Here is a 13,702-nt window from a genome sequence, read left to right on the forward strand (position 1 = left end):
CGCCTCTGATTCCCCAGCTCTGATTCCCCGCCTCTGATTCCCCGCATCCGATTCCCCATATCTGATTCCCCGCCTCTGTTTCCCCGCCTTTGATTCCCCGCCTCTGTTTCCCCATATCTGATTCCCGGCCTCTGATTCCCAACTATGATTCCCCGCCTCTGATTCCCCAGCTCTGATTCCCCGCCTCTGATTCCCCGCGTTCTATTCCCTGCCTCTGATTCCCCGCCTGTGATTCCCCATCTCTGATTCACCACCTCTGATTCCCCACCTCTGATTCCCCATATCTAATTCCCCGCCTCTGTTTGCCCGCCTCTGATTCCCCGCCTCTGTTTCCCCATATCTGATTCCCCGTGTCTGATTCCCTGCCTCTGATTCCACGCCTCTGATTCCCCGCCTCTGATTCGCTGCCACTGATTCCCTGCCCCTGATACCCCACCTCTGATTCCCCATATCTGATTCCCTGCCTCTGTTTCCCCGCCTCTGATTCCCTGCCTCTGATTCCCCATATCTGATTCCCCGCCTCTGATTCCCCAACTCTGATTCCCCACCTCTGATTCCCCAGCTCTGAATCCCCGCCTCTGATTCCCCGCGTCTGTTTCCCTGCCTCTGATTCCCCGCCTCTGTTTCCCCATATCTAAGTCCCCGACTCTGATTCCCCAACTCTGATTCCCCACCTCTGATTCCCCAGCTCTGATTCCCCGCCTCTGATTTCCCGCATCTGATTCCCTGCATCTGATTCCCAGCCTCTGATTCCCTGCCTCTGATTCCCAACCTCTGATTCCCCACCTCTGATTCCCCATATCTGATTCCCCGCCTCTGTTTCCCCGCCTCTGATTCCCCGCCTCTGTTTCCCCATATCTGATTCCCGGCCTCTGATTCTCCGCCTCTGATTCCCCGCCTCTGATTCCCTGCCTCTGATTCCCCATCTCCGATTCCGCACATCGGATTCCCTGCCTCTGATTCCCCGCCTCTGATTCCCCGCCTCTGATTCCCTGCTTCTGATTCCCAACCTTTGATTCCCCACCTCTGATTCCCCATATCTGATTCCCCGCCTCTGTTTCCCCGCCTCTGATTCCCCGCCTCTGATTCCCAAACTCTGAATCCCCGCCTCTGATTCCCCAGCTCTGATTCCCCGCCTCTGATTCCCTGCATCTGATTCTTTGCCTCTGATTCCCCGCCTCTGATTCCAGGCCTCTGATTCCCAGCATCTGATTCCGGCCTTTGATTCCCGGCCTCTGATTCCCTGCTTCTGATTCTGATTCCCTTCCTCTGATTCCCCATCTCTGATTCCGCACATCTGATTCCTTGCCTCTGATTCCCCACCTCTGATTCCCCATATCTGATTCCCCACCTGGGTTTCCCCGCCTCTGATTCCCCGCCTCTGTTTCCCAATATCTAAGTCCCCGCCTCTGATTCCCCAAATCTGATTCCCCACCTCTGATTCCCCAGCTCTTATTCCCCGCCTCTGATTCCCCGCATCTGATTCCCTGCATCTGATTCCAAGCCTCTGATTCCCTGCCTCTGATTCCCAACCTCTGATTCCCCACCTCTGATTCCCCATATCTGATTCCCCGCCTCTGTTTCCCCGACTCGGATTCCCCGCCTCTGTTTCCCCATATCTGATTCCCGGCCTCTGATTCCCCGCCTCTGATTCCCCGCCTCTGATTCCCTGCCTCTGATTCCCCATCTCCGATTCCGCACATCTGATTCCCTTCCTCTGATTCCCCGCCTCTGATTTTCCGCCTCTGATTCCCTGCCTCTGATTCCCAACCTCGGATTCCCCACCTCTGATTCCCCATATCTGATTCCCCGCCTCTGTTTCCCCGCCTCTGATTCCCCGCCTCTGATTCCCAACTCTGATTCCCCGCCTCTGATTCCCCAGCTCTGATTCCCCGTGTTTGATTCCCTGCCTCTGATTCCCTGCCCTGATTCCCCATCTCTGTTTCACCGCCTTTGATTCGCCACCTCTGATTCCCCATATCTGATTCCCCGCCTCTGTTTCCCCGACTCTGATTCCCTGCCTCTGATTCCCAACCTCTGATTCCACACCTCTGATTCCCCATATCTGATTCCCCGCCTCTATTTCCCCATATCTGATTCCCCGCCTCTGATTCCCCAACTCTGATTCCCCGCCTCTGATTCCCCAGCTCTGATTCCCCGACTCTGATTCCCGGCATCCGATTCCCTGCCTCTGATTCCCCGCCTCTGATTCCCCATCTCTGATTCCCCGCCTCTGATTCCCCGTGTCTGATTCCCTGCCTTTGATTCCCCGCCTCTGATTCCCCGCCTCTGATTCCCTGCCACTGATTCCCTGCCCCTGATTCCCCACCTCTGATTCCCCACATCTGATTCCCGGCCTCTGTTTCCCCGCCTCTGATTCCCCGCCTCTGATTCCCCATATCTGATTCCCTGCCTCTGATTCCCCAACTCTGATTCCCCGCCTCTGATTCCCCAGCTCTGAATCCCCGCCTCTGATTCCCCGCGTCTGATTCCCTGCCTCTGATTCCCCGCCTTGATTCCCCATCTCTGATTGACAACCTCTGATTCCCCACCTCTGATTCCCTATATTTGATTCCCCGCCTCTGTTTCCCCGCCTCTGATTCCCCGCCTCTGATTCCCCATATCTGATTCCCCGCCTCTGATTGCCCACCTCTGATTCCCAGCCTCTGATTCGCCAGCTCTGATTCCCCGCCTCTGATTCCCCGCATCTGATTCCCTGCCTCTGATTCCCCGCCTCTGATTCCCCATCTCTGATTCACCGCCTTTGATTCGCCACCTCTGATTCCCCATATCTGATTCCCCACCTCTGATTCCCGGCATCTTATTCCCAGCATCTGATTCCCGGCCTCTGATTCCCGGCCTCTGATTCCCCGCTTCTTATTCTGATTCCCTGCCTCTTATTCCCCATCTCTGATTCCGCACATCTGATTCCCTGCCTCTGATTCCCCACCTCTGATTCCCCATATCTGATTCCCCGCCTCTGTTTCCCCGCCTCTGATTCCCCGCCTCTGTTTCCCTATATCTAATTCCCCACCTCCGATGCCCCAACTCTGATTCCCCGCCTCTGATTCCCCAGCTCTGATTCCCCGCCTCTGATTCCCTGCATCCGATTCCCCATATCTGATTCCCCGCCTCTGTTTCACCGCCTCTGATTCCCCGCCTCTGTTTCCCCATATCTGATTCCCGCCTCTGATTCCCAACTATGAATCCCCTCCTCTGATTCCCCAGCTCTGATTCCCTGCCTCTGATTTCCCGCGTTCTATTCCCTGCCTCTGATTCCCCGCCTGTGATTCCCCATCACTGATTCACCACCTCTGATTCCCTACCTCTGATTCCCCATATCTAATTCCCCGCCTCTGTTTGCCCGCCTCTGATTCCCCGCCTCTGTTTCCCCATATCTGATTCCCCGCCTCTGAATCCCCAACTCTGATTCCCTGCCTCAGATTCCCCAGCTCTGATTCCCCGCCTTTGATTCCCCCCGTCTGATTCCCAGCCTCTGAATCCCCGTGTCTGATTTCCTGCCTCTGATTCCCCGCCTCTGATTCCCCATCTCTGATTCACCGCCTCTGATTCCCCACCTCTGATTCCCCCTCTCTGATTCCGCACATCCAATTCCCTACCTCTGATTCCCCAACTCTGATTCCCCACCTCTGATTCCCCAGCTCTGATTCCCCGCCTCAGATTCCCCGCATCTGATTCCCTGCCTCTGATTCCCCGCCTCTGATTCCCTGCCTCTGATTCCCCATATCTGATTCCCCGCCTCTGATTCCCCAACTCTGATTCCCCGCTTCTGATTCCCCAGCTCTGAATCCCCGCCTCTGATTCCCCGCGTCTGATTCTTTGCCTCTGATTCCCCGCCTCTGATTCCCCATCTGTGATTCACAACCTCTGATGCCCCACCTCTGATTCCCCATATCTGATTCCCTGCCTCTGTTTCCCCGCCTCTGATTCCCCACCTCTGTTTCCCCATATCTGATTCCCCGCCTCTGATTCCCCAACTCTAATACCCCGCCTCTGATTCCCCAGCTCTGATTCCCCACCTCTGATTCCCCGCATCTGATTTCCTGCCTCTGATTCCCCGCCTCTGATTCCCCATCTCTGATTCACCGCCTCTGATTCCCCATCTCTGATTCCCCACCTCTGATTCCCCGTGTCTGATTCCCCGTGTCTGATTCCCTGCCTCTGATTCCACGCCTCTGATTCCCCATATCTGATTCCCTGCCACTGATTCCCCGCCTCTGATTCCCCATCTCTGATTCACCACCTCTGATTCCCGGCCTCTGATTGCCCACCTCTGATTCCCCGCCTCTGATTCGCCAGCTATGATACCCCCCCTCTGATTCCCCGCGTCTGATTCCCCGCCTCTGATTCCCCAACTCTAATACCCCGCCTCTGATTCCCCAGCTCTGATTCCCCTCCTCTGATTCTCCGCATCTGATTCCCTGCCTCTGATTCCCCGCCTCTGATTCCAGGCCTCTGATTCCCAACCTCTGATTCCCCACCTCTGATTCCCCATATCTGATTCCCCGCCTCTGTTTCACCGCCTCTGATTCCCCGACTCTGTTTCCCCATATCTGATTCCCCGCCTCTGATTCCCCAACTCTGATTCCCCGCCTGTGATTCCCCAGCTCTAATTCCCCGCCTCTGATTCCCCATATCTGATTCCCATCCTCTGATTGCCCACCTCTGATTGCCCGCCTCTGATTCGCCAGCTCTGATTCCCCGCCTCTGATTCCCCGCATCTGATTCCCTGCCTCTGATTCCCCGCCTCTGATTCCCCATCTCTGATTCCCCGCCTGTGATTCCCCAGCTCTGATTCCCAGCCTCTGATTCCCCGTGTTTGATCCCCTGCCTCTGATTACCTTCCTCTTATTCCCGGCCTCTGATACCCCGCTTCTGATTCTGATTCCCTGCCTCTGATTCCCCATCTCTGATTCACCACATCTAATTCCCTGCATCTGATTCCACGCCCCTGATTCCCCACCTCTGATTCCCCATATCTGAATCCCCGCCTCTGTTTCCACGCCTCTGATTCCCTGCCTCTGATTCCCAACCTCTGATTCCCCACCCCTGATTCCCCATATCTGATTCCCCGCCTCTGTTTCCCTGCCTCTGATTCTCCGCCCCTGTTTCCCCATATCTGATACCCCGCCTCTGATTCCCCAACTCTGATTCCCCACCTCTGATTCCCCAGCTCTGATTCCCCGCCTCAGATTCCCCGCGTCTGATTACCTGCCTGTGATTCCCCGCCTCTGATTCCCCATCTCTGATTCCCCACCTCTGATTCCCCGTGTCTGATTCCCTGCCTCTGATTCCCCGCTTCTGAATCCCAGCCTCTGATTCCCCATATCTGATTTCCTGCCTCTGATTCCCCGCCTCTGATTCCCCATCTCTGATTCACCGCCTCTGATTCCCCATCTCTGATTCCCCACCTCTGATTCCCCGTGTCTGATTCCCCGTGTCTGATTCCCTGCCTCTGATTCCACGCCTCTGATTCCCCATATCTGATTCCCTGCCACTGATTCCCCGCCTCTGATTCCCCATCTCTGATTCACCACCTCTGATTCCCGGCCTCTGATTGCCCACCTCTGATTCCCCGCCTCTGATTCGCCAGCTATGATACCCCCCCTCTGATTCCCCGCGTCTGATTCCCCACCTCTGATTCCCCAACTCTAATACCCCGCCTCTGATTCCCCAGGTCTGATTCCCCTCCTCTGATTCCCCGCATCTGATTCCCTGCCTCTGATTCCCCGCCTCTGATTCCAGGCCTCTGATTCCCAACCTCTGATTCCCCACCTCTGATTCCCCATATCTGATTCCCCGACTCTGTTTCACCGCCTCTGATTCCCCGACTCTGTTTCCCCATATCTGATTCCCCGCCTCTGATTCCCCAACTCTGATTCCCCGCCTGTGATTCCCCAGCTCTAATTCCCCGCCTCTGATTCCCCATATCTGATTCCCATCCTCTGATTGCCCACCTCTGATTGCCCGCCTCTGATTCGCCAGCTCTGATTCCCCGCCTCTGATTCCCCGCATCTGATTCCCTGCCTCTGATTCCCCGCCTCTGATTCCCCATCTCTGATTCCCCGCCTGTGATTCCCCAGCTCTGATTCCCAGCCTCTGATTCCCCGTGTTTGATCCCCTGCCTCTGATTACCTTCCTCTGATTCCCGGCCTCTGATACCCCGCTTCTGATTCTGATTCCCTGCCTCTGATTCCCCATCTCTGATTCACCACATCTAATTCCCTGCATCTGATTCCACGCCCCTGATTCCCCACCTCTGATTCCCCATATCTGAATCCCCGCCTCTGTTTCCACGCCTCTGATTCCCTGCCTCTGATTCCCAACCTCTGATTCCCCACCCCTGATTCCCCATATCTGATTCCCCGCCTCTGTTTCCCTGCCTCTGATTCTCCGCCCCTGTTTCCCCATATCTGATTCCCCGCCTCTGATTCCCCAACTCTGATTCCCCACCTCTGATTCCCCAGCTCTGATTCCCCGCCTCTGATTCCCCGTGTTTGATTCCCTGCCTCTGATTCCCCGCCTCTGATTCCCCATCTCTGATTCACCGCATTTGATTCGACACCTCTGATTCCCCATATCTGATTCCCCACCTCTGTTACCCCGCCTCTGATTCCCCGCCTCTGATTCCCCATATATCATTCCCCGCCTCTGAATCCCCATCTCTGATTCCCGGACTCTGATTCCCCACCTCTGATTCCCGGCCTCTTATTCCCGGCATCTGAATCCCGGCCTCTGATTCCCGGCCTCTGATTCCCCGCTTCTGATTCTGATTCCCTGCCTCTGATTCCCCATCTCTGATTCCGCACATCTGATTCCCTGCCTCTGATTCCCCACCTCTGATTCCCCATATCTGATTCCCCACCTCTGTTTCCCCGCCTCTGATTCCCCGCCTCTGTTTCCCCATATCTAATTCCCCACCTCTGATGCCCCAACTCTGATACCCCGCCTCTGATTCCCCAGCTCTGATTCCCCGCCTCTGATTCCCCGCATCCGATTCCCCATATCTGATTCCCCGCCTCTGTTTCCCCGCCTTTGATTCCCCGCGTTCTATTCCCTGCCTCTGATTCCCCGCCTGTGATTCCCCATCTCTGATTCACCACCTCTGATTCCCCACCTCTGATTCCCCTTATCTAATTCCCCGCCTCTGTTTGCCCGCCTCTGATTCCCCGCCTCTGTTTCCCCATATCTGATTCCCCGTGTCTGATTCCCTGCCTCTGATTCCCCGCCTCTGATTCCCCGCCTCTGATTCCCTGCCACTGATTCCCTGCCCCTGATACCCCACCTCTGATTCCCCATATCTGATTCCCTGCTTCTGTTTCCCCGCCTCTGATTCCCCGCCTCTGATTCCGCGCCTCTGATTCCCCGCCTCTGATTCCCCAACTCTGATTCCCCGCCTCTGATTCCCCAGCTCTGATACCCGCCTCTGATTCCCCGCGTCTGTTTCCCCGCCTCTGATTCCCTGCCTCTGTTTCCCCATATCTAAGTCCCCGACTCTGATTCCCCAACTCTGATTCCCCACCTCTGATTCCCCAGCTCTGATTCCCCGCCTCTGATTCCCCGCATCTGATTCCCTGCATCTGATTCCCAGCCTCTGATTCCCTGCCTCTGATTCCCAACCTCTGATTCCCCACCTCTGATTCCCCATATCTGATTCCCCGCCTCTGTTTCCCCGCCTCTGATTCCCCGCCTCTGTTTCCCCATATCTGATTCCCGGCCTCTGATTCCCCGCCTCTGATTCCCCGCCTCTGATTCCCTGCCTCTGATTCCCCATTTCCGATTCCGCACATCGGATTTCCTGCCTCTGATTCCCCGCCTCTGATTCCCCGCCTCTGATTCCCTGCTTCTGATTCCCAACCTCTGATTCCCCACCTCTGATTCCCCATATCTGATTCCCCGCCTCTGTTTCCCCGCCTCTGATTCCCCGCCTCTGATTCCCCAACTCTGAATCCCCGCCTCTGATTCCCCAGCTCTGATTCCACGCCTCTGATTCCCCGTGTTTGATTCCCTGCCTCTGATTCCCTGCCCTGATTCCCCATCTCTGATTCACCGCCTTTAATTCGCCACCTCTGATTCCCCATATCTGATTCCCCTCCTCTGTTTCCCCGCCTCTGATTCCCAACCTCTGATTCCACACCTCTGATTCCCCATATCTGATTCCCCGCCTCTGTTTCCCAGCCTCTGATTCCCCACCCCTGTTTCCCCATATCTGATTCCCCACCTCTGATTCTCCTACTCTGCTTCCCCGCCTCTGATTCCCCAGCTCTGATTCCCCGCCTCTGATTCCCCGTTTTTGATTCCCTGCCTCTGATTCCCCGCCTCTTATTCCCCATCTCTGATTCACCGCCTTTGATTCGCCACCTCTGTTTCCCCATATCTGATTCCCCACCTCTGTTTCCCCGCCTCTGATTTCCGCCTCTGATTCCCAATATCTGATTCCCCGGCTCTTATTGCCCACCTCTGATTCCCCGCCTCTGATTCGCCAGCTCTGATTCCCCGCCTCTGATTCCCCGCATCTGATTCCCTGCCTCTGATTCCCCGCCTCTGATTCCCCATCTCTGATTCACCGCCTTTGATTCGCCACCTCTGATTCCCCATATCTCATTCCCCACCTCTGTTTCCCGGCCTCTGATTCCCCGCCTCTGATTCTCCATATCTCATTCCCCGCCTCTGAATCCCCATCTCTGATTCCCGGACTCTGATTCCCCACCTCTGATTCCCGGCCTCTTATTCCCAGCATCTGATTCCCGGCCTCTGATTCCCGGCCTCTGATTCCCCGCTTCTGATTCTGATTCCCTGCCTCTGATTCCCCATCTCTGATTCCGCACATCTGATTCCCTGCCTCTGATTCCCCACCTCTGATTCCCCATATCTGATTCCCCGCCTCTGTTTCCCCGCCTCTGATTCCCCGCCTCTGTTTCCCTATATCTAATTCCCCACCTCTGATGCCCCAACTCTGATTCCCCGCCTCTGATTCCCCAGCTCTGATTCCCCGCCTCTGATTCCCCGCATCCGATTCCCCATATCTGATTCCCCACCTCTGTTTCCCCGCCTCTGATTCCCCGCCTCTGTTTCCCCATATCTGATTCCCCGCCTCTGATTCCCAACTATGATTCCCCGCCTCTGATTCCCCAGCTCTGATTCCCTGCCTCTGATTCCCTGCGTTCTATTCCCTTCCTCTGATTCCCCGCCTGTGATTCCCCATCACTGATTCACCACCTCTGATTCCCCACACCTGATTCCCCATATCTAATTCCCCGCCTCTGTTTGCCCGCCTCTGATTCCCCGCCTCTGTTTCCCCATATCTGATTCCCCGTCTCTGAATCCCCAACTCTGATTCCCTGCCTCTGATTCCCCAGCTCTGATTCCCCGCCTTTGATTCCCCCCGTCTGATTCCCAGCCTCTGAATCCCCGTGTCTGATTTCCTGCCTCTGATTCCCCGCCTCTGATTCCCCATCTCTGATTCACCGCCTCTGATTCCCCACCTCTGATTCCCGATCTCTGATTCCGCACATCCGATTCCCTGCCTCTGATTCCCCAACTCTGATTCCCCGCCTCTGATTCCCCATCTCTGATTCCCCACCTCTGATTCCCCGTGTCTGATTCCCTGCCTCTGATTCCCCGCCTCTGAATACCAGCCTCTGATTCCCCATATCTGATTCCCCGCCTCTGATTCCCTGCCTCTGATTCCCCAGCTCTGATTCCCCGCCTTTGATTCCCCCCGTCTGATTCCCAGCCTCTGATTCCCCGCCTCTGATTCCCCATCTCTGATTCACCGCCTCTGATTCCCCATCTCTGATTCCCCACATCTGATTCCCCGTGTCTGATTCCCCGTGTCTGATTCCCTGCCTCTGATTCCACGCCTCTGATTCCCCATATCTGATTCCCTGCCACTGATTCCCCGCCTCTGATTCCCCATCTCTGATTCACCACCTCTGATTCCCGGCCTCTGATTGCCCACCTCTGATTCCCCGCCTCTGATTCGCCAGCTATGATTCCCCCCCTCTGATTCCCCACGTCTGATTCCCTGCCTCTGATTCCCCAACTCTAATACCCCGCCTCTGATTCCCCAGCTCTGATTCCCCTCCTCTGATTCCCCGCATCTGATTCCCTGCCTCTGATTCCCCGCCTCTGATTCCAGGCCTCTGATTCCCAACCTCTGATTCCCCACCTCTGATTCCCAATATCTGATTCCCCGCCTCTGTTTCACCGCCTCTGATTCCCCGCCTCTGTTTCCCCATATCTGATTCCCCGCCTCTGATTCCCCAACTCTGATTCCCCGCCTGTGATTCCCCAGCTCTGATTCCCCGCCTCTGATTCCCCATATCTGATTCCCATCCTCTGATTGCCCACCTCTGATTCCCCGCCTCTGATTCGCCAGCTATGATTCCCCGCCTCTGATTCCCCGCATCTGATTCCCTGCCTCTGATTCCCCCCTTGATTCCCCATCTCTGATTCCCCGCCTGTGATTCCCCAGCTCTGATTCCCCGCCTCTGATTCCCCAGCTCTGATTCCCAGCCTCTGATTCCCCGTGTTTGATCCCCTGCCTCTGATTACCTTCCTCTGATTCCCGGCCACTGATACCCCGCTTCTGATTCTGATTCCCTGCCTCTGATTCCCCATCTCTGATTCACCACATCTAATTCCCTGCCTCTGATTCCACGCCCCTGATTCCCCACCTCTGATTCCCCATATCTGAATCCCCGCCTCTGTTTCCACGCCTCTGATTCCCTGCCTCTGATTCCCAACCTCTGATTCCCCACCCCTGATTCCCCATATCTGATTCCCCGCCTCTGTTTCCCTGCCTCTGATTCCCCGCCCCTGTTTCCCCATATCTGATTCCCCGCCTCTGATTCCCCAACTCTGATTCCCCGCCTCCGATTCCCCAGCTCTGATTCCCCGCCTCTGATTCCCCGTGTTTGATTCCCTGCCTCTGATTCCCCGCCTCTGATTCCCCATCTCTGATTCACCGCCTTTGATTCGCCACCTCTGACTCCCCATATCTGATTCCCCACCTCTGTTACCCCGCCTCTGATTCCCCGCCTCTGATTCCCCATATATCATTCCCCGCCTCTGAATCCCCATCTCTGATTCCCGGATTCTGATTCCCCACCTCTGATTCCCGGCCTCTTATTCCCGGCATCCGAATCCCGGCCTCTGATTCCCGGCCTCTGATTCCCCGCTTCTGATTCTGATTCCCTGCCTCTGATTCCCCATCTCTGATTCCGCACATCTGATTCCCTGCCTCTGATTCCCCACCTCTGATTCCCCATATCTGATGCCTCGCCTCTGTTTCCCCGCCTCTGATTCCCCGCCTCTGTTTCCCCATATCTAATTCCCCACCTCAGATGCCCCAACTCTGATACCCCGCCTCTGATTCCCCAGCTCTGATTCCCCGCCTCTGATTCCCCGCATCCGATTCCCCATATCTGATTCCCCGCCTCTGTTTCCCCGCCTTTGATTCCCCGCCTCTGTTTCCCCATATCTGATTCCCCGCCTCTGATTCCCAACTATGATTCCCCGCCTCTGATTCCCCAGCTCTGATTCCCCGCCTCTGATTCCCCGCGTTCTATTCCCTGCCTCTGATTCCCCGCCTGTGATTCCCCATCTCTGATTCACCACCTCTGATTCCCCACCTCTGATTCCCCATATCTAATTCCCCGCCTCTGTTTGCCCGCCTCTGATTCCCCGCCTCTGTTTCCCCATATCTGATTCCCCGTGTCTGATTCCCTGCCTCTGATTCCACGCCTCTGATTCCCCGCCTCTGATTCCCTGCCACTGATTCCCTGCCCCTGATACCCCACCTCTGATTCCCCATATCTGATTCCCTGCCTCTGTTTCCCCGCCTCTGATTCCCTGCCTCTGATTCCCCATATCTGATTCCCCGCCTCTGATTCCCCAACTCTGATTCCCCACCTCTGATTCCCCAGCTCTGAATCCCCGCCTCTGATTCCCCGCGTCTGTTTCCCTGCCTCTGATTCCCCGCCTCTGTTTCCCCATATCTAAGTCCCCGACTCTGATTCCCCAACTCTGATTCCCCACCTCTGATTCCCCAGCTCTGATTCCCCGCCTCTGATTTCCCGCATCTGATTCCCTGCATCTGATTCCCAGCCTCTGATTCCCTGCCTCTGATTCCCAACCTCTGATTCCCCACCTCTGATTCCCCATATCTGATTCCCCGCCTCTGTTTCCCCGCCTCTGATTCCCCGCCTCTGTTTCCCCATATCTGATTCCCGGCCTCTGATTCTCCGCCTCTGATTCCCCGCCTCTGATTCCCTGCCTCTGATTCCCCATCTCCGATTCCGCACATCGGATTCCCTGCCTCTGATTCCCCGCCTCTGATTCCCCGCCTCTGATTCCCTGCTTCTGATTCCCAACCTTTGATTCCCCACCTCTGATTCCCCATATCTGATTCCCCGCCTCTGTTTCCCCGCCTCTGATTCCCCGCCTCTGATTCCCCAACTCTGAATCCCCGCCTCTGATTCCCCAGCTCTGATTCCCCGCCTCTGATTCCCCGCATCTGATTCTTTGCCTCTGATTCCCCGCCTCTGATTCCAGGCCTCTGATTCCCAGCATCTGATTCCGGCCTTTGATTCCCGGCCACTGATTCCCTGCTTCTGATTCTGATTCCCTTCCTCTGATTCCCCATCTCTGATTCCGCACATCTGATTCCTTGCCTCTGATTCCCCACCTCTGATTCCCCATATCTGATTCCCCACCTGGGTTTCCCTGCCTCTGATTCCCCGCCTGTGATTCCCCATCTCTGATTCACCACCTCTGATTCCCCACCTCTGATTCCCCTTATCTAATTCCCCGCCTCTGTTTGCCCGCCTCTGATTCCCCGCCTCTGTTTCCCCATATCTGATTCCCCGTGTCTGATTCCCTGCCTCTGATTCCCCGCCTCTGATTCCCCGCCTCTGATTCCCTGCCACTGATTCCCTGCCCCTGATACCCCACCTCTGATTCCCCATATCTGATTCCCTGCTTCTGTTTCCCCGCCTCTGATTCCCCGCCTCTGATTCCCCGCCTCTGATTCCCCGCCTCTGATTCCCCAACTCTGATTCCCCGCCTCTGATTCCCCAGCACTGATACCCGCCTCTGATTCCCCGCGTCTGTTTCCCCGCCTCTGATTCCCTGCCTCTGTTTCCCCATATCTAAGTCCCCGACTCTGATTCCCCAACTCTGATTCCCCACCTCTGATTCCCCAGCTCTGATTCCCCGCCTCTGATTCCCCACATCTGATTCCCTGCATCTGATTCCCAGCCTCTGATTCCCTGCCTCTGATTCCCAACCTCTGATTCCCCACCTCTGATTCCCCATATCTGATTCCCCGCCTCTGTTTCCCCGCCTCTGATTCCCCGCCTCTGTTTCCCCATATCTGATTCCCGGCCTCTGATTCCCCGCCTCTGATTCCCCGCCTCTGATTCCCTGCCTCTGATTCCCCATCTCCGATTCCGCACATCGGATTTCCTGCCTCTGATTCCCCGCCTCTGATTCCCCGCCTCTGATTCCCTGCTTCTGATTCCCAACCTCTGATTCCCCACCTCTGATTCCCCATATCTGATTCCCCGCCTCTGTTTCCCCGCCTCTGATTCCCCGCCTCTGATTCCCCAACTCTGAATCCCCGCCTCTGATTCCCCAGCTCTGATTCCACGCCTCTGATTCCCCGTGTTTGATTCCC

The sequence above is a fragment of the Narcine bancroftii genome, unplaced genomic scaffold (genome assembly GCF_036971445.1).
Source record: "Narcine bancroftii isolate sNarBan1 unplaced genomic scaffold, sNarBan1.hap1 Scaffold_151, whole genome shotgun sequence".
Classification (NCBI taxonomy): Eukaryota; Metazoa; Chordata; class Chondrichthyes; order Torpediniformes; family Narcinidae; genus Narcine; species Narcine bancroftii.